The sequence below is a fragment of the Pogonomyrmex barbatus genome, unplaced genomic scaffold (assembly GCF_055798465.1).
Source record: "Pogonomyrmex barbatus isolate J1 unplaced genomic scaffold, ASM5579846v1 scaffold16, whole genome shotgun sequence".
Taxonomy (NCBI): domain Eukaryota; kingdom Metazoa; phylum Arthropoda; class Insecta; order Hymenoptera; family Formicidae; genus Pogonomyrmex; species Pogonomyrmex barbatus.
Genome location: NW_028297112.1, coordinates 4,820,723 through 4,843,618, shown reverse-complemented (window position 1 = coordinate 4,843,618; position 22,896 = coordinate 4,820,723). Strand labels below are relative to the sequence as shown.

Sequence of the window (22,896 nt, the reverse complement as noted above, 5' to 3'; positions counted from 1 at the left end):
CTGAAAGGGAGCGACTTGATTAAGCCTGATATTTGCATAATCAGAGAACAGCTTAGCTAGAATGAGATACGAATATAAGAGCTCATATCTTATACTTGTAATCGTCATTAAATAAAACGGAGTATAATAAGATAAAACATTCTTTTTTAATCAAGCAATTCCTATATTAATTGATTGATGAATATATTCTAAATATTACATTTGATAGAATGATTGTAGATATATACAAAATTATATCCTGCTATTTCTAGACGCATTTCATAATATATTATTAAATTCTTTTATTGGAATATAAAAGTTACTGTACTACAATTACAAATAAATATAATATGACACAACTTTTCGTTTGCATATCTTCCTCAATCTTAAATATAAAAGTATTGTGTATTTAATTACGGTAATTAAATGAAAGATATGCATAGAACGAAAAATAACTTTGCATGTCACTTTTCTCATGAAATGTATCTTTTATTAGTTCACTAATCTGATGAGTAACTGAAATAAGTGTATATATATATATATATATATATATTTTTTTCTTTTTTTTTTAATTTTTAAATACTAATGTTATTCATTAGCGATCAATCATCTTTCGGCGGACCTAATCGTATCAGAGTAGAGAATTAATGTATGTTGACAATTATAAAGTTCCCAAGTTCCCAAGTTGCAGGAGCGTCGACGCGGAGCACAGCGCGAGCGCCGAGGCCATTGTGAGCCTCGTGCTCGGTCCACTTTTGTGTTCGGCTCCAATCTATTCGTGGCTGAACGATAGACGCGACGCAAACTACTTTAATCCTTCGACAAACAGGGAACGCGAATGCATTCCCATCCCCGGGACCGTTTCGGGAACCAGATTGTACTCGAGCACGTGCCGCTGCGGGATCAAGTTTGGGCTTCGACTCGTGGTGTGTGCCGATGCCACTGAATACAAGGTGCAACAGGACTGCGTCCACGGGGAGAGAATAATGGTCGTCGGCCCCGCGGCTGAATTCGGCACACGTGCGCCCATTGAAGACGAGGGCCGAGGTATCGTGAGGTCGCGACAAATATACCATTGCACCGTGAAACGTTTACCGTCGCCCGCGGAACATGGTCTATCGCCCGGTCCAAATATTTCGCGATCACATTCCGACTCCCTTTCTCCCCCCCCCCCCGCTCCCCGCCTTGCCTCGCGCCTTGTCTTCCCTCTAGATACATTAATATTCCGAGTTTGAGTGGGGTACTAGGATATCTTGGAGAGTCTGAACTTCCTCCCAGAATTCATCGCTTCATCATGTTACAAATTCCGCCGGCCGATAATCACGTACTTCGTGCAACTCGGTTCGTCTGAAATTCGAGGTCGTTTCGGAGGTTGGCGAAAGAGAACATTATATACATAATACAATACGGTGTATTCCGTTTGCACAGAATTAAAGTGCCTCACGACGTATAAATTCCTGCTTAATTTAATATTAAAGCGGTAATTGCCATTCGCGTGCAATTAAAACGTATTCTTCTACAATTAAGTGAGAACCTGAGTAAGCCTGAGTTCCTTAAGTTACATTCTCAATAGATGTAATAAAGCCTGATTTTCCGTTTGAAATTTTTTTACTTTAAATTGAAATAAGCCCATTTTATTTCTTTGCGAACTAAATAGGAATAAAGAAAGAAAAACAATGACAAATTTTATGATTCGAAAAAGTTACATATTCATACATTTTCTTGATTTAAGTTACTAACGCGTCTATTTCAATTAGAATAATAGTGGCTGTGGATTAGTCAGACACGTGTAATTACTTACGCCTACTTACATGTACGGGTTAATTATTTTCAAACGAACATCTCTCTCCCGGGGCATTAGCAAAGCACAAAAATGAAATTAATGCGATCCTTAATCAGATCAATCAAATGTATTACGCATGTATCGATCCGACGTTAATTTCTAGTTTATACACTACAGGAATATCGTGCGGTGTTGATTAATCACCTTTGTAACGCCCAACGTAGAACGCATGCCGCCCATTTGACTACGTGCGCCATGTAAATAGGCCAAATTATTAGAATTGCAATTAATTATGGTAAAAAATAATTTATCGTCGCATTCCCAGTGGCCGAGTCCAATGAACGATTTATCGGACGCTCACTCGGAAAACAGAAAAATAAATCAAAAAGCTCCATTTAATTAGCCGCTTTGACGGTAACGAGCGCAAATTTGTGATCACGAAACGTCATCGTGTAGGATATGAAAAAAAAAAAAAATAGCCAGCAATGCGTTATCGGCCAATTTTCGCTTCGAAAGGCAGCGCGCCGTTCAGGGATATTAATGAATTGAAAAAATCGATAGCACCGCCAAAAGGACAGATAAGCGTGAATCTCTTTTAGCGATCCCTCGCGCGGAAGTAATATAGTTCGAGACTTGTCTTGAACTTCTTGAATGAGCGACAACGAAACGGAGGCGGCAACTAAACAACTTCGCCGAATCGTGCAATGGCCATTTAGCCAAGTGTTGGAGGACGATGGCAGTAATTAATGAGGCATACGTAAAACCGAAGAGGAACTTAGGAGAAGCTAAGGGCACGTGCGCTGCAACTCTTGTGTACTAGAGAACTTGTGTTAATGGCTCCTCCGGGGAAGAAGAAGAAGCCAATACCAGAGTAGAGAACATCTTCTAATTATTACATACAAATTACATATATGTTCGATTTAATGGAAAAGATAAACGAGATATTTTTCTCATACAAGGGCATTTATGAGAGTTACATTCGAGGAAGAGAATTTAATCAAGAATGTGCCCCGAAAAGCTATTAGTCTAATGAAATTGAAAACAGTAACGTAACGATTAATTAATTGCTTTTTATTCGTTGTAATGTGCTCAGCAGAGACATTAGCTATTAGTAGACGTAAGCTGCTTACGGAATGCTGCACATGCCATTTTATTTGTCATACTTTGTCACTGCACGTAAGCTTATACAACGTCTTATCCTTCTTTCACATTATTTCAACTACCCGGCATAACGTTCGCATTGCTCGCCATCTGCATAACCTAAATCGTGTATATCTCTCGGAGGTGTGTAACGAGCATAAATCTCGCATTTCGAACGGTACTTCCGCAACTTTCCCATATATTTTCACGTTACTCCCAATAAAGCTTCATTATAATTCACGATAGTTCATTCGGTGGACATAAAGCTGTTTTATCGCTTGAATTAAACTGCTACAACGGTCAAATTGTTAATAATGAAAAGCATATGTCGGGCGCAACCTGGAGAATATGGGCTATGCAAATCCTATAAATAAGATTATCTCTCTCGTACCTGTTAATCAATTCCTGAAAATCAACACTAACCTGGAAAAAGGGTTAACAGGGAATGCCTCGTACGCGCAAATGCCACGAACAAAATCAATCTCGGTGCGCCATTATTTCATTTCCGAAATTAATAAAACAGATTAATGAAGGGATTCTCAACAGGGAAGTTGTAAATTAGGCGTGATAATCTGTTATTTCATGCGTAATATTTTCCAGTTTTTCATGCGCTATCCGTGTAAATTAAGCAAACGCTTCATTTTTTTTTTATTTCACGCAAATAAACATTTATAATTTACATATATCTGGTTTTTTCTGACCTGAATTTACATTTGCACAATTAATATATAAATCAAATAAAATCAACTTAGCATAAATGAAAAAAAGAGAGATTTTGCGAAAAGCATAAAATAAACAGGATTATTCCGATTGTACAGCAGGTATCTTTCTGAAATATGAAATGCTAAGAAAGCAAGAAGAAAGAAAAACGGAAGGAATGAAGAAGCGAGAGACAACAATGCTACTTTGTAAAGAAGTTTGTCACTATTGTTGACTTAACTATTTAAAAAGTATTATCCTAGATGTCGACTTGAAGAAAGTATCTAAAAGTGTACAGTTTAAATTGCTACAAAAAGGAATGCATTACATGGACGCACTAAAACAAAAGCTACAAATACCATTGCTATCGTGAAATTTCTTTCTAGATTATTTTTATTTCGTTAAAATGTGGAGAGAAGAAACGAGAAATTCCGTGCAAAAATAGCAGGTATGACATTCGTGACTTTTTGGCAGGCCTACGAAAGGCTTAACATGCCATTATTTGACGGGGGATGAGCCTTTTAACGGCATCCCACAGAGAGGTTCACAAAGGAACCGCGATAGCTTCATTTGGTCGTCTACGTCGATTTAGATTAATGAGTGACCGAGTTTGAAGGGAAGAATTCAAGGGAAAACAAGAGTGCGGCAAAGAGATGGGGTTGAAGTATAGCTCACACACTGTGACATAATGGTCGATAAAATCCGTTCGGTCGAAATACGTGTCGAAATATGCACCGACATGAAGCCGGATGTTCTTTTCGCTGACGTCGACGTCACTGCTCATGAGCTTTGCAGGAAGTATCCCCATGGATGGCAGTCTTTGAAGGAACAGATCATGTGCCTATCCACGCGTGTGTATACTCGACACGTGCGCGGGGCTGCGATATTTTCCTTCCTACGTCACTGCTGACGACATGCGACAATATAAAAATACCGGTTGCGATAAAGAATGGACGACGATTGTCATAGTGTTCAGTACACTGGCACTGGGAGGCACGAAAGTGATTATCTGAGAATGATCCTAAAGTGATCCTAAAGTGAATGAAAGTAAATTTGACGAAAATCGAAAATAAATTTTTCATCCCGAGAATTACTTGATATAAATTTAATTTCTCTCGTATAGATTTTCAAATCGAAAAACATCTTTCTTGTCTCGTCATTTTAATTACTTATTTAATATATGCGAGTGGTATTTTTATCGATAATAATTTCCGCTGAGAATGAGATATTAACGTATAAAAAAATATTTCATATTATTGAAAAGTCCCCGAGTATCCTAGCGAAAAATTGAAGAATCAGTATACTCGAGAAATTTATAATCTCATTGTCATTATCACCGAGATTCTTTATAATCCTCACTCATCCTTTTGTTTACTGCGACTCAACCTCGAAGGGAGCAACTTTCAATAAACTTATATACCAGGTAAATAGGATTACTTTTATAGAATGGCGTCAGGGGCGGTTTTTACAGCCCCGACGTCATTCTCATCGTCTCAACCAGTTAAGTCTTCCAGGCACCGGCAGAATCCGCGCTATGAATGGCAGCCCTCTTGAATACCGGCGTGAATTCGCCCACCCGAGTATTCACGCGTGGGCATCATCGCGTGCGCACCCCATCCTCCATACATTTAGTAATATGTATGTACCCGCAGAAACCCACCTAACTGTGGGTCACGTGTGGACGACAGCTCGATTAACTCTAACAGTTTTAAACTTTTTGACATATTCCTCGTACCAAACGGGACAGTTTAGACTCGCAAAAATTTTTGTGTCTGCGAAAATCTATTCTGCGTAATTGTGCGTATCAACGTGTTTGAGATTTTAAATGTAAATATACTGATATGATGTTGATATGAAATACAATTATCATCTCATTTGCGTAAATTACATTTTGAAAATTATACTCGAATCATTCAGTCGAATTTATATCACGTCAGTAATTGGGCTATCAATTTTAATTTTAAGCAATTTATTTTTGTTATTTAAATCTAATTTCATATATTTGAAGCTATCTTAAAATAAGAATATATTTATTGCTGAGTTTGAATTTTAAATCACGTGTAAAACTAGCGCCAGACTATGCGCGAGTCATGCTTCATGGTAATTCGTGCCCTTTGATTTCATTAAAAAATCCGCCAGCGAATTGCCACGAATGATAAACAACGAATACGAATTCTGATGACAAATCTACACATTTACTATTCATGTATCTCGTGCGGATAGTAAATTGCAAATCTCGAGGCACAAATCGCGCGTAACCTGGTACTAGTTTTATATGCAAAATCAAATTCGACCGCATCTAAATTTTCATGACAGACGTTCTCCTCGTACGAAGACTTGACGACAGTCGCGTTACGGATCACGTGTGTCGTCTTTATCGCCTACACGGCAGGTCAGCATGTCGCGATACGCGAGACAATTCCCATAAAGACAAACATTACTGCGTCCATCTGGCACCGTACCACGTCGCGATATGTTCGCGAGATGTGCATTTAGTGCACGTAGCACAGCTATATTCCCACGCAGTGCAACGATGACTCTCTCGACACGGCACGGAGAAACGGTAGTGCCATTGCGTGAGCATTACTCCGCCATTGTATTACGCAATTAATGATATTGACGCCTGCGAAGCACGAACGACAACGCGAGGTGATTGTTAAGAATGACGATTACGCGATGTATCCCTTGCGCATCGTTTCACCCTTGCATATTTCTCCGGTGTTAGGAATTACAAAAATGTCCGTATTAAAAAAGGCGCTGTAAATTAATTCGCAAACGCAAAGGATGGATGCGTTTAATAAATGCGTTAATTAAATGCATTAAAGAATTTTTTAAATATCGTTCGGTATGCCCGCGATTTTCTACAGCGTTCGGGAATTATTTTCTTAGCGTATCCCGGGGTAGTGCCCGTTTGTCGGAAAGGAATCCTAATAAATAAGCGTCGTTTAGTAAATACCGAGACATTCTTTACGAGAAACACGCACAAAGGGCGAAGTCACGAGGAATAATATTCGCGTCTGGCATCGAGCATTTTTATTCCCTTCGAGTGCATTCGTCTCGTAGCGTAACGGCAAAGTTAAAGCAACGCTGTTGCTCAACGGCATTTTTCATTTCCGTCGTTACACTTGGAAGAAGTACGGAACTAGTCCACGCCACGATCGCTATAAAACTGTCTTTGCCAAGCACTCGCTTCCTTTGCCTGCGCGGTAAATTTCCCGGAAAGTCAGCGAAGTCTATCAGTCAGTGCTTGCGACCGACGTTCGTGCCTTTCTTCCTGACTCTCTCGGTCGGACACCGAGATGTTGGGAGGAGAGTCGAAAATTATTATCACGCTACCACCATACCGTCCGCAGCAGTTTCGTGCTAGACAAGACGCAGAGAGAGAGAGAGAGAGAGAGAGAGAGAGGAGAGAGAAATCGAGGAAGACAGCCGCGTCTGACACATCGGAACGACGTTTCGTGCATTGCACCTACTAAATTTTGCAAAGTTCCGCCACCAGGTGATCGTGGAAAGCAATCACTGCGATAAATACCATATCAAGATCTAGATTTTAAGCGAGTAATATAGAGAGAGTAAATTATACGAGAGATAGAAATTTAAGATTGTGTAAAAATGTGTAAGCTGAGACTATTTTAAGATATTTTCTCGTTAATTCGCAACTACACCGATACCAGTTGAATACCAAGAGAAGCTTCATTTCGTATTTTTGTTTTACTTTACTTTTTACGTGATTTTGAAATCGCTAATCGTTTGCATCAGGGCAGACTATTATTGTCTAGGAGTGTACAAAATTTGTATCGAGCCGCCTAGCAGCTTGCGGTTAACGCGTGGGTGTGCGTCAACGGGATGTGTCGCTGCGGGAAAAGCTCGGCGAAGCATCCGGGAGAGAAGCTCTGGACCGAGGATCGCACGTGTGTTCACGTCTGTGTGGCGGAGGCAAGAGAAGGAGAGCAAGAAAGGGACGCCCGGACGGAAGGGAGGACGCCGAAGCGGAGGCGTGCCGAGGCTCGAAGCTCCATTGATCCACGAAGAATATATACACCGCCTACGACGTAACTTTGATCACGCTGTAAACAGGATACCCCCGTCGCGTAGCGATGTTGCCTTCATCTTAAGAAAAGACTTTTCTCGTGCGGACCGACACAACGCGCCCGACGCAACGCAACGCGTTTCTACACGCTTTGCGAAAGGGATGCTTGATTCTTGCTACAACCCCCGCTCAACTCGAGTTGCCGGGTAGTGTTTGATAGTGACAACACTAGTGGCAGGATTGAAACGCGAGTGGAGTTGCCGTTTCCGTCATCCGGCGCAAAAGTGTAACGATACACGAGAATATCCTGTTTAACAAAGCCATTCGTTTGCACCTGCGATTTTACTTAAATACCAGAAAAATCAGTATTTGCCCAACAATTTCGCGATCTTTTAAAAATTTTTATATTTAAGTTATGTATAAAACAGATTTAATTTTTCACGATATTTCATGTTATAAGGCTTTTCATTTCAATTTTTTTGTAATTTTGGTTAGCAATTTTATTGGCAGGTAATATTGAAAACCATTAATTGATGTAATAGGAAGGATTAAATTTATACTCCACGTGATAAAGGATGATCGAGTAAGACTAGCAAAAAAATTCATTTTAAACGACGTCTATTTTGTAGAGTTTCTTGACATAAATTTACTGATTTATATCGAATAAATATTGTATATTTGTTGCATTCTTGATATATATCTCGTTATTGAAACTAGGAAATAATGGGGAAGCATATTACGTACGCGAATATTCTTTTGACATATTTACCTACAACGAAGTGTACTTAATTCACGTAAAAGATCGCGACCCCTTCGTGAAGCACGCTGAAAGGCGATGCAGCTCTTATCTGGTAAAAAAGTTTAAAGCTTCATTGATCTGGAAAGGGTTTACAGTGGCTACCAGGTAACTTTGATCACATCGCAACCAAAGTACTCTATCGATCCTCATTTCCTCCCATATCGATCCCGCCGAATAATAAATTTAAAGAAGTTCTTATACGACGATTTTATGTCAATCTAATAGAAATCGCAATCTAATAGATCGCTTTTTCATCAATTTAGTTCTTTCTCAGGTCTCCCTCATCTCTTCCTCTCAATGAAATTTTGCTCTCGAAATAGTTACGTGAATCTTTGTTAGCACTTGGATTTTGCTTTACAAGGGCTATATCTAGAACAGGATCGACTGATTCTCTGTTTTGTGGAATAATAGCCCACAGTATAAATCAATAATACTAAGGCATTTCAATCAGATTACATATGCGATCGCGCAATTATATCTATTATATATTCCTATTGTATGTGTGTATGCGTGAGCCATATCGGACTATCCCATATATTATTGGCAATAGACGGCACGGATAGATAATACGAAGACGTAAAAGTTTCAATATCGATTGAACTTTACAGATATCTATAACTATGTACGCGCTATACCGAATGCCATCCTTCATACCGGCCATTTAAGTGTAGCTTTAAAATCTGATAGAGTTATAAGACCCTTTATTTTTTTTTTTTTTATCGAAAAAAATTTGAATTTATATCCACTGAAAATGGAAGTGTCTGTTATATGTCCCGTGGTTATCAACCATTCTTCCGTGCGCTGGATCAACTCGCACAATGGAATGATAACGAGGCTCGCGCAATCCCCGAATGTCTATCTTCGTAATGCCATGCGCACGAGATTGATAGTTACAGTTTCGAGTGTGTGAATGCAAGTCGACTTAGTTTCGCGCAAATATCACAGCAAAACCCGCTAACGATGTGGACGACGAAGACTTAAGTGTCTCACGAAATTTGCGGAAACTAATCCCCGAGCGAGGGTGGCACCCTCTGCGTCGGTCGCATACTTACTTGCGCTGCGATACACACAGAGCGTATGGTGAACATTGCGATTGTCGTGCGGTTTAAACAGGGAGGGAGGGAAACCGTATTACCGGAAGGTCGCACGGAAGCTCAAGTTCAAGTTTCAGCACGGTCTAATCAAAAGCCTTAATTGGCTTTCGGCCAACGGAGGCGCGACACCGGTGCTCCATTTCACGCGGATACGAACCTTTCCATAGTTCATGCGAATTCTCGTCGGAATCGCCGTCCGAGATGCATAGAATATCCTAATCCACAGTTAGACATCTAGAGCATAACGCAGACTGAATATAAAAGATCTTACCATCTTACTCTATGTGTATATGTGTATATATAAGTAAAGTTTCATTCGACGTTTTAAATAAGAAATGTACGAGCGAAACGAGATCCGGTACAATCTATTGAGGGAAAATTTCCGGAAGAGAGCAAGAAGAATTTTTACAACATCAAAGTAATAACATGTGGCAAGAATGCAGAAATGATATCGAGCGTGTCTCGAAAATTTTTAACGAGAACAACTTTGCGCTCGTCGCATACAAGTTTGAAAATGTATGGAATTCATTACTATTTGAATAGAGCGCCGGTGCCCGTCGAGCCTATTGTTCGAGTTTTCCGCGGGATGCAAAATCGAAAGTGGTGCAAATCTATGCGCAAGCAACTTAAATTAGATTTTCCTGCTACGCATCCTGACGCGTCACAAGAGAGTTCCCGATGGAAGAACAGAAGACGAAGGAAAACGTTGAAAGCACGGGACTCACCGATTGTCCTTTCGGATAATCAAACATCGTCGGAATATATATTCATTGGGATCTCGCTAAAAGAAATTCGATGTGGTTTTTCGAGAATATTATTACTTTTATTTTTCCACGTTTTATATTTGATGAAACGTAATTTTTTTTGTTATCAAGTTTGAAATAGACGCCTAATAACAATTTCGTCCAACACAGTTTTTGGATAGTGTAAATGTGTATGACGTATTTGAGAATCATTGTTTAAAGTTCTTTGATAAATTTCCGGAATTAAATTTTTTTTTATTTTACTATTTTGACTACGTTAAATTAATTTTGAAATAATCAAAAATATATTAAAATTAGATTCCAAAGATCCCAAAATAGTTATTTTCTAACTTCTACCTTTTTATTTACAGTCTGGAATATATTTATATATGCATTAAATAAAAGTTTCAGTTTATATCTAAGATTCAGCTAGATATAATCAAATATCCGTTGGCTAAAATTTGAAAACTAGAAAATTTAGCGGAAACAGTCACATTTTTCTCAGACCTATCGCCAAAGAACGGAATATCTTTGAGCTAACTATATAACTTTAGCGAGCGTAAAAAACGGTATTCGCGGATTTTCCGCTCCGCAAGACTTTTCGGTATTTTATCCGCTTTATGAAGCAACGCGGGGAAGTCAGCGGAGCGAATTGTCGTCGCGACGTGCATCGAACCATGAACGCATAGGAGCTAAAGTAAAATACTACCTCAAACTCGAGCAAAGTACGCGAATATTCTCATGTGAAAGCACAAGCACACGTTATAATTATTGCATTTGGCCGCGCCAGCGCTCCTTTGATATCGCGTTCAAATCATTTCCCCTTTTCATTTTTTCCTTCCCGCAAATGGAGACGTGTTCTCCATCATATAATATAATTAAACAGCAAAGAAGTATATAGGGACCAAGACCGGCAATATTTTGCGAGATAATTTTTTTTTTTCTAAAGGCCATCTCGAAATAAATTTCATAATATTACATCGTGGAATGGCGGAAGGAGAGCGGCGGCATTGTGAATGTTATACCGGTCTAAACATTCCGCGCCTACGCGACGTAGGCATAACGTATGGTTATTTCTGACGGCCCCCTTTTCGCCGAGCTGTCATCCGGCATGCAAAATACGCAGATTACATTCTGAAACGGAGTAACCGCCGCGTATCGACCGACGCGTCGGTGATGCGTTCTGTAAATGGCGGCGCCGTCTCTCAATTTAGCTCCCTTTGCCACGTACTTAAAAGCACAGCGACACGCGTTCAGCCCCGCCTAGAGCTCGTAGGCCCTAATTAGCTTTGGTGCAAATAAAGGGTCAGCTCTCAAAAGAGGCGCGGTGAAAAGCTAAGGGAGGGAAGACAAGCACACAGACGTTTGCGAATAAGCGCCCTCAAAAATTTATAGGCCCTGCCCGATCGATCGAAGGACGGGATATAATTGCAGCTTCCGCGTGTTGCAATTCATTAATTACAACGCGCTTTCATCGACTCCGCGGAATCATTTATACATACAATTGTCGGTCGAATTAAACCAGCGAAATAAAGTTATTGCTAAATTACGACGTCCCAGTTTGTGTTTTTCTTTTTTTTTTTTTTTCTCGTGACCTGTTTCAAATTCAAACGAGTGAAATTGTAAATTCGCATCTCCATCGCATGGTTATCCGATTTTATGAGTTTCATCTCTGGAACTTTTATTAACTCTATACACATAACCTACTTATGAGTGACAAATATGTACGAACGCGCGCGCGCGCGCGCGCGCGTGTGTGTGTGTGTGTGTGTGTGTGTGTGAGAGTGTGATTTCCGGGTCCGTATGTCGTTTTACGTATTACGATTCCTCCTTACGACTATTCCTCTTTTGAAACTCGTCGAATAACTCTAATGAAAGAACTTCGCGAGAGCGACACCGTGCCGTAGTTTCTGGAATTTCATTAACGCGGGCTGTGCCGAATTTCCCGTTGACCTCATGCAAACGCAAGCCACCTCGCAACGTCAGATTTTCGTCGGTATTTCAGCCGACATAGCTTGAACTTTCGTGCCCACCCCGTGTGCGCGCGCGTGCGCGCGCGCACATTCGCTTTCATTTTTTATTTTCGCGTGTCTTGCAGCGAGCGAAAGTCAGCGCCGGGTGTAAAAGGACCGCTGGGGATTAATTAGTCGGTCGTACGTTAATAAACTTACAAGTGGCGAGAGCAAGCGTGACGACTCCTCTCGAGGCCGCTGCTCTCTTGTTCTCGCATTATCACTAACAAGGGCGCGATAAGCTTCGTTTCTTGGTATTTCCTCGGAGTAAAGGACAATTCGAGAGATCCAATTCGAGAGGCAATTTGGAGCGCGAGAACACGAGAACACGCGTAATTGCAGAATGCACGTTGCAAAAATACAATAATTGTATCTTGAGAAATTAGGAAAGGAAAATGCAATCATAAAGAGACGTAAGCCGATAAATGGTAAATAATACTATCTCCATTAATGCATCTCACATTGTTGTATCCTTTTTATAAACTTTTGTACATATTTTAATTGAAGGATAGCTTTTGATACTTCTATTGAAAACAGCATATGCGATTGTGAGAAAGATATTATAAACAATAATTTAAAGGAAGTTTATTCAATTGTTAATTGTTAATTGGAGGTTTGTTCGGGATTTTATCACACTCGTTGCTTGCAAACTATATCGACTTATAATGAGTTCCTCAATTAGCTGAGCACTTAAGAAGTACTTGTGTTGTGAGAACTAATGAAAAGACATAGGAAAATTATAACAAAGGTAATAATCACGATAACAGAATAGAGCAATTAGCGATTTCTTACATGAACCTGTATCAGAAATTTCAGTTAAGTAGAGATCCTATTAACGCAATACAATTTTATGTAGAGCGTGCAAACTCAATTAATATAATAAATATAATATACATTTACACGATGGAATTGCATTAGACGCATGAAATAGATCGAATTGAGTGGTCTTGATTATTCAACTTTGCAATTTCTTAAAGAACGTACTCGGGGAACTGTTTTTGTTGTTCCTGCCAGTCGGCTGGCATTCGCTTTGCGCAAAAGTAGGCATGATAATTCTCATTAGTAACTGCTACTCTTCCGCCTGCGGTCGCGGTTTCTCTCGTTTCACGTAAGAAATAAGCCATTAGTGAGATACGGCGGGATGTGGAAAGACAGTCGAGAAGCAGAAAAGGCAACGCTTATAAATAGAACGGCCGTGGGTACCGGGTATACGGATAATGTTTTCACGACGAGAGGGAAATTTCTACGACGAGTTATTACCTGCAGTGTGTGGTGAGAATAAAGGCTCACACGATACGAGGCATTCTTCTGCAGTCTTTTTTATTGGATCTCCGTCCTTGCGGGAATCTTTGTGGAGGAAATTTTATTTTTTGCCCAGCGCGATAGACACCTTGTTTTAAACTACAAGGATGAGCACCTTTCCTCCCGTTCGATAAGCCCACAATCATTTCGTGATACTTTCACTCAACTCGATTTTGTAACCGAAATTTATTGGAATCATGAAATTGCAAACGTTAAGAGAGACAACTGTTACATTACATTTAGGCAAGGCGTTTTGAAAAATATTATTAAAGGATGAATCAAATTTTAAATTGTTGTAATAATATCTATAAATGTCGCAATTTTTAAGCCAGCTCTCTACTAACTTTTCATTCGGTTTACCAACTAGTTGTGATAGATACACTTATTTATAAACCTATATTTTGATTATGATAGTTGAGAACTTGAGAACATCCCTTGATTACTTCTCGGTGAATTTCTTCTTGAAACAGATTGATGTTAATTTCATGTAAATAACTCTATATTTTGTTTTAGACAGCGCATAGTGTTTCGCGCCGACTCTCATAGCCCTCATTCGTTCACTGTAATTGAATCAGAGAGTTTTTTAAACTATTATTAATTATACTATTCTTATGTAAATTAATTATTAATTATTATAATATTCTCTGCCTTATCATTATTTATTTACAACTTTTTTTATTTCGATCATCAAAATTTGTTATTTGCACAGCTTAATTCCAGTTAATTCCAGCTCTGTAATTAACTTAAAGTATAAGCTGCTCGTCGCGATTTATCGTGCGATAACGTGGTTTTATTGAATTCTTAGCGAACTGTGTCGAATGACAAAACAAATCGTACGCGGTATGCAGTACGGCGAAATCGTTATGCGGCATAGAGAGCCGGCGATTACGTGGCGCATAAGGGTCCTCCACTAGACGCGCTCCTTCGGGAATCAAACGTGCGATAATGGTTGAATTGATATCCGGCGCGTGGAAATGGAGCCCTGTGGCTCGCAGCCATTGCATCATATCGGTACACAAGGGTTTATGGTCCTCGCGTGCTGGCACGTTGCCCGTAAATTGCGTCCACCACCGAGGACGCGACGTTCCGGCGCTAGACGTCGACGTGTTGCGTACCTGCCCGATTCCTTTCTGGCATCCCTTTATGGCCGTAGGCACCTGTTATATTCGAATAACGAGGTGTGTACGTTTTCAGATCGCTCGACAGATTATCGAGCGATTTAACGACCGGAATCGAACACGTAAAAACACGTTCTCCACTTAAAGCGAAACAGTTGCAACCATCAAAAAGACTCTTGCCGCGAATTGCCATTCAAAAATATACGTTTAACGAAAGTACAATAACGTTTTTGTGAAAAACATAAGCAAATTTCACAAATTTAGTCGTCGGACAAATAAGGTTCGTATAACGCACGCTTTTTTTTTTTTTATATAAAGAAATTTCGATAATTGATGTTACGGCAAATTGAGGTCATCGAGAAATCCGATATCTGTGTTTACGAGCGGAATTATGAGTTCACAAACATTTCCGCTCCGTTGATTCTCGAAGAGACAAGCGAGAAATTTGCACACGAAGCAATCGCACATAAGTGCAAACGACGTAGCAATTTATTCGTTCAACTCGTGGACCAACTGGTCCACAAAGTTCGCACACGACAACTTTGGTATACACTGCAAATTTTGTTGGTCGTCGAATGTTCCATCTCTCTAGGCTTCTTACTTCAGCCAAGAGATTTGCATGTGACTACTAAGTACTTTCATTGTTCTCACGGAATCATCATCAATATCGTCAGATTATTTTAGTTAATTTTATCTAGCATGACATAACGAGATACATCAAGTAACAATCTTATTATCTATGCAAATACAAATTATTATAACAAATAAGCAAAATACACTTTAATAAGTATCATTAATCTTCCATTATTTTAATTAAATGAAAATATTACTACTTTTCAGGTAATAACACTATTATTTTCTATTTTGGAAATTGGAATATAATATTTTTGAAGCTTTCAAAGATTTTAATATTAAAAAAAAATTAAAGTAGAAGTCTACGTGTACGTGTTTGCAAAAAGCGATTGAGCCGGCGGAGAATCACTAGCTTCGGGGAGCACGTAGCAGCAGTACTTGCGAAAGTTAACCGGAAGAAAATAACTCGGGCAGAAGTGAGTTATACCAGATTCCGGTCGTGCGGTTTCATAACCGCATGCGCGGGATATTAATTCGGCCATTACCGCACGAGTGGTTTCCAAAGCTGGCGGCGATCAAGCGGCCACGGCACACGTTTGCATGCAGAACAAACGTGTCGCGCGGAGGATACGAATCAGAGGATGATTTCTACCTGCCGCGCGTAACAGATCAGCCCCGGATCCGCCATTAACCTCAATATCTTTCAAACATAGCCGTACAAAAAAGAATCTAATATCCAGGAAAGGCTATCGATTCGGGATCGACGTAGACGTGCGTTACATATCGAGTGGATAGTAACGCGTTAATTGCATTCAGTACATAGCAAAAGCCCTTAAGTCATGATTCTAGAGACGTGTCCGGAATATAAAACTATTTTAATCTCGCGAGAAATCTCGTGACTATTTAATTTTTCCTTGATCATATAATTTTGTTCTCCCGAAGAACGGAGACGCGCTCCGCGCTGCTCGAAATCAATTTTGATTATTTATTTAGTGTACCTTACAGTATACCCCCTCTTCCCCCGTATATAAACTTGTGACGAAAGTGAATTTACATTTAGCTGGAATATGTTAATTCATTATTTCGCAGCGAATTCAGAAGCGATCAAGACGTAATATTTGCATTCGCGTACGTAGATGGAAGACGAACTTTCACGACATAGGGAATCTAAATTCGTATTCACGTGATGAGTTTTGCCATTAACCCGAATATATTTCGCATTTACTTCAAAATTTGCGATGAATTCAAAATAGAGCGTCCCGATAGAGATGTTCCGATAGAACGTTTCATATTTCGTAATGCAGGTGACTACGTACAAGATTAAAGAGTTTCAAAACACGATGGAAAAAAATAACGCATAAATTCACGTAAAACTTTGCATACAGTAAAAGATTTCTGGAAAAAATTATTTTAAAACCTAAAGCCTGCTTTTAAACCTGGCTTTTTAACTTTTACTACAAAGGTAACTACGATAAGCTTTTAATTTATAAATATCAATTCTCGTTGCTTTGAATAAGATTTCTTTTTTAATGCTAAATGTCTATATCTATATCTATATCTAAATATTATCAACGTATATCTTCAGAAGCAAAGCGACGAGATATAGTTATATAAAAATAATTTCTATTCCGTGAATGCATATTAAATGATTCTATTAGACAGAACGTTCCGTTTTATTTCTCGCCGATGACCTGTTCAGACCACGGGATCGCGATCAGAAGGAGACGTTCATAATGAAAACGCCTATTATATTCGAACAAAAACCACCGTTTCACTCAGGCGGAATTAAATTGCGACAGGAAACGATTTTCAAGGAGTCAACGTTCCGAGCTCAAAATCGCCGGAATCGCTTTATGGCGACGTCGATAAAGTGTCCTGCCCGCGTAATCCCGCAACGAAATTCACTTACGTCATGGGTGCAACGGCGTTAACGGAAAATTTAAGCAACCTCGCCGGGCACCTAAAGGGACTACTTTTGACAGGCTCGCCGTTACGAAGCAGCCACCGTCGTTTCGCTTATCAAGCTTATCGTCAATACGCGCTCGAGTGGGTGTTACGCCTCACGTTTTACGATATCGCAAACGGCCCATCGTCCTGTCGCGTGTGCGTTAGATTTGTTAAACGACAAATGGCAGTACGTGTCGGGATAACTAGGTGCGATTCAAGCGCCCGTTACCTCGACGTGATGCACTTAACGACGCGGCAGATGTGTCTTCCGCAAACGCCTTCGTACGTAGATCCGCCGTCGAAATAATCCATCGAATGAATGCCAAGTACTCGAACGCCAGTACTCGTCGCAATGCTCGAACGTGAACTATAACAAGTAGCTGTTTGAAACAGGATGAGGCACGTTCACATGTGCCTCGCGAATGGACTCGGAAATTCACATTCACGTGAGAGGCTGGAACTGGAAATAGATGAATGGAACGAATTCGATGGATTTGAGAAATGGAAGAGTATCTCGCTCTCTTCTCGTCAAGGGAAAAAGCGGGATGCAGCCTGGCACGTTAATTCCAGGTCGAAGAAACATCATCGAGCGCGCATTTCGAGCGTGCATTTTGCGTAAGGTATGCGCGCAACTCTCGGAATTCATAGTAAATTCGCAGTCGGTAATTAAGCCGATTTCCTTATGGAAATAATTCGGCCGAATACTGTGCGCTGTGCCGCTAATTATATTATGTTACTTGCCACGTTTCTCTCGGTCGCGGATTATTCTTCCGTTCATGCTCGATCGGCACCTGGTACGTGAATGAAATTCGCTCGCCCCGGTCGTGATGCACGACGCGAACGTAATTCTTGAAGAGGGGGCAAGCCTGCGACGTAGGGAGGTCTCGGAGTTACGGCACTGCGCTGCGAATACCGACTATCTGGAAGCGAATCAATGCCCTTCGTCCTACATTATTCAGTTCAATCAAATGCCGCTTCAGGCATTCGGGTCAGTCGCAGAGCGCCGCCTATAGATACCTCATATACAATACTACGGATGTGTATGTAGTATATCTCCTCAAAAAGCCAAGTTTTCCTCTTGAAACACGAAATTTTCAATCATCATTTTCAATCATCATTTAATTAGAGGAATTAAGAACAGATTTACTCGAAATCTGATAAAAATAAGCCGCATGTAGCAATGGGTCAGATAAAGGACAAGTTAGATGATAGAACAATGATGACAACACACGATGAATATGTTTGTCTAATGAAATGTAACGTTAACATAATAGATTCGTTCTTTACATCTGTCGTACAATGTGCTACATGTGAATCGTGAAATTCGATATGCATCTGTCGATTGCAAATAACAGCGCCAAATGGCGTGCGCGACGGCGGTGCAGAGAATATTGAGTAAATAAAATCATACATAGGAAATAAGTCATATTTGTTTTTTTCCTTTTTCGGCCGGCAAAAGGGAGCGATATCAGATATCGACGGTTTTACAAATGACCTACATTTCTTCTTTGTTCGCTTCCGTGATGCAAAGAGCGCGTCGCGATATGCGCGACTGTGACTAACGAGCACGAGTAGACAAATTACACCCAACTCGCCCGATTCGCTGAAATATCCGAATATTGAAACGTTACAGAGCTTCTGTTAATATGAAATGGAAGCCACTTCGGTCTTTTCGGAAATAGGTGTCGGAGAGATGTGACCGGTAATCTATACGGTTGAGTTTCTACAAAATTTCTGGATTAAACGAAAATGACGAATTCAAAAAACTGATTATAATTCTTGACTTTATCATAAATTATATTCCAAGAAAAATTTACGGACTAAAAAGGCTTATTAATTTCTATAAAATAATTAGAATATTTAGCCAAAATTAATTCCTTAATAAAGTATTAGATAAATATATCGATGAGGGGAGTCTGCCCCGATATATGTTATCAAGGTCATCACCCTGAATAATAATCAAAAGGTTTTAACTGTCGCTCGCTCTTTATTAAAAAATTATTAACAAAAAAAAAGTATTAAAAATATAAAAACTTATATGAGTACTGAAGGCATTCATAATTTGCTAATATATGTATAAAAAGGTTGTAAATCCATATGGAACCAAGATCAAACTCATCGGGACAGACTCCCCTCATCGATATATTTACCGAATCTTTATATTAAATCTTCAAGCTTAATAAAAATTTCAATATTGCATAATTTCATACTGTCAATTTCTCTTCCATTGAAAGTCAGCCTTTTGATTAGAGTGTGATTCGAATGTGGCGAGTACTTTGTATTTACAATTCATGTGGAAATGTTTTATGTGGCAATACATCCATCATGTTGGACTAGAGCAGCTGGCTAGTAACTAATAAGTTAACCCTATGCTTTGTGCGGCGTTGATTTTCCTGCGGTAGTCGCTTCTACAATCGGGGACTAGCATCGCACAGAATGCATCTCTAGACCTGTCATAGAGCACACAGAGAATCTCGAGTGGAGAGTAAACAGGATGTGTGACTTGCACCGTTCTGTGGAACTTAAAAGCTAAAACGAGCGACCTAAACTTTGCGTGACTTCGGCAGTTGCCTTTGACTTTCCCAAATAGGAGAAAGTTTAATTAATTTCCGTGATGCTCCTACTACTTCGCCAGAGTTTTTCCCTTTATTACATTAAAAAAAAAAAATATCGCCTATTTAACAACAAGATTTTTGCGCACAGATATATTCCCCCGGCTCCTCCCTTCCTCTCTTTCCTCTTTCGGGTTTGAGACAACAAAGTACAAACACGGGAGTTTATCGAGGATCAAATTTCCGCACGATATATTTCATCGTTGATCCCGGATATCTACGCGCGCGTCAACGCACATTGCCAGCGACGATTTTCTCGTGCACATACGCGCATATCGCGTCGTTACGCGTATGTCAAATCCCACGAATAATAGGTGAATCGGCTGCTCGTAGGTACACCGGACGTTTCGCCTCCCGCCGAGAGGCATTTTTCACGTTGAAATAGTCTGCACCGTTACACGAGAATATTTTGAGAAACGATCCATATTTATTGCGAATAATATTATGCTTTTCTGAAAAGCGAGATTAGGTCAAGGCGATATCGTTCATTCAAATACCTATTGGTATTCGTTGCACGAATAACGGATAGGTAATTGCCAAAATGGATTCTACAAATTTATCAAGAGAGATATCTGTACATATGCGCTTTATCGAGGCTTGAAATATTTCAAGATACTTTCATATAATTTTAAAACTTTTCTTTAAATTAGTTGTACAATTTTTACAAATTATACATTAATTATACAGTTTTTATTTACTGCTGCGCGAGAGAGAAAGATGAAGAAGGAGGACCAAATTAAAACCTTGCTGGACAAAAAGAAACATAAAGCAAAAAAGTAGCAGATACAAAGAATCCTCTTTCACTCTTGAGGAAAGCGCGGCCGATATCGTTTGTCACTTTGAACGACATGTACGATAAATCGAAGAAACGGCGAAACTCACCGAGTCGCAAAATCGATTATCTATCGCGCTATCACAGCATCGAGTCTACGAATAAGCTGGTCGGAAGAAGTATCGATAAACGCGTCAAGCTTCCTTGTGTAATTCCACCTGTCGGTTCGTTTGCACCTGAGTCTCATCCGTTACAATGTAGCTTATTGTGGTCGAATGAAAACGATTCAACATACCTTCTATTGTTTTAGATGGATCGCTATGAAAAAATATATAATCTCGAATTATCAATTTTTATCAAAATAATTCAGGATTCTCGTTCAGAAAAAGATCAAAATCAAATTGGAGCACTTGCAAATTTGTAAAATACACGCACGTGTTTGAATTAGGTATCTTGTAATTTTCTTACATGAAGATTAAAAGCAACTAATTAATGATAATTATATTGAGAGAGATTTTCAAGATTAATTTATCCTGATGTATTTTTATGTTCCGATTAGACAAGACGGCAATAAAGTAAATAAAGAGACACGTGCCATAAATTCACAAGGAAACTGCAGTTGACCGGCGATCTATCAGGATTTATATTTAATGAACTAACGGAGATTCCGACTATCCTCCAGAGTTATGCTCACATCTGACATTTAGCGTGGAACATTTCGACGGCAGTTGCCGAAGCGCGTAAGAAGGAAAAGAAAGAAAAATGTAAGCGATGATTAAATCGTCGTTGATATTTACAGCATCAGAAAACGATACAAATATCAAAGGTTCTTAGGATTAGGAATACTACAAAGTCAGGAGGGGTGGATTAATATTTTTCCATTTTATCGGATACTTTTCAATGTTCAATTGCTGGACTATTCCTATATCTTTGTTCTGGCTTTGAGCAAATAAATCAAAATGCAACAACAATTGAGAATCATTAGTAAAATTAGTAAACAATTGTTAAATAACCATAACAGTTTTAACAAAGATAAAAGAATTTGTTGATGACCACGAAAGATTATTTTCTCACAAACATACGGAAATACATTAATGCAACTATTCTTTAAGACTGTCTCTAACGAATAATTTGACGTAAATTAGATTTTAGAAAAAAAATATTAAATACATTGTAATTAAAATAAACTTACATAAAATTATTTATTCTTTTAATAACCATCAAGCAAGCGATGTTATTTTATCATATCACATCGCGACTTAATTTCTTCTACTATTAATATAACATTCCTAAATTTAATAGTGATATTCTTTGTTTACCTTGAAGTTAAATTTGTTCCAAATTTCACTACAAGTTTCTTAAAATCTTTAATTTAAAGATAAGTTTTGTTATCCGCAGTTTATTGCAGATAGAAAAATATAGCAATAAATTTGCCGTAGATACGTTGTGCGGAATTTAATTGCTTCTCTCTGTTGCTAAGTAATATAAATCTTTCAAATAAAGAAAATAAGTAGAGCAGAAAAGATTGGCTTTTATATGACTCTTATAACACATTGTACGTTTGTCAATGGAGTCATACATTTTGTGACAACTGTGGAGAGTTAGCTAAATCCTTCTTATAGAGAGTCGATCACCACGAACCGTTGCAGTCTCTATTGCAAGGTTAGAAGAGATTGGCGGGAATCGAAATCTCGTTAAGAGAAAAGCTTTAGAGTACACGTTTCATGGAAGGAAACGAACGAAGGATTTTTATGTCATTCCGTGAAATCGCGCGAGCGCTCAACTAAATCGAAGGACCACCAGAGTTTGATTCGACTCCCTTTCATCCTGTTTTTGCTACTTGCGTATACACGACTCGTTTTTATCTCGCATATAACACTGATGAATAAATTTAAATTTGTATAAATAAGTTAATTGTATTATGCATTTCACCTCGATGCATATGAAATATATCAAAACAATTTAATATTTATAGGATTCTCACATATTTATCAAATAAATAGTGTTTGTTTAATACGCCTTCGTAAAAATTAAAAAAAATTTTTAAACTATTTAAAAAAAAATTAACATGGATTAATAAAATTGTAATTGTATGAAATTCATACAAAAATATTCAATTAATCTAATTGTACGTTATAGTTTTTATATGTGCATGCAGCAAATATCAATTATATTTTCATTTAACATAAAAGTTTTTGTGCATACGTAGACGAGTAAAATCTGTGACACGCAATATCGAAATGTATCGTACCGGCAAACTATTTGAGAATTCTTTGAATTACGATTTGTTGCA

At 38.9% G+C, this 22,896-nt stretch overlaps 1 protein-coding gene across 6 annotated transcripts in view; it reads right to left on the bottom strand.

Annotated features, from left to right (window-relative positions):
- The window catches only part of nAChRalpha6 (nicotinic acetylcholine receptor alpha6), a 223,437-nt gene that overhangs the window by 162,871 nt on the left and 37,670 nt on the right, over window positions 1-22,896 (bottom strand). The window lies entirely within an intron of this gene.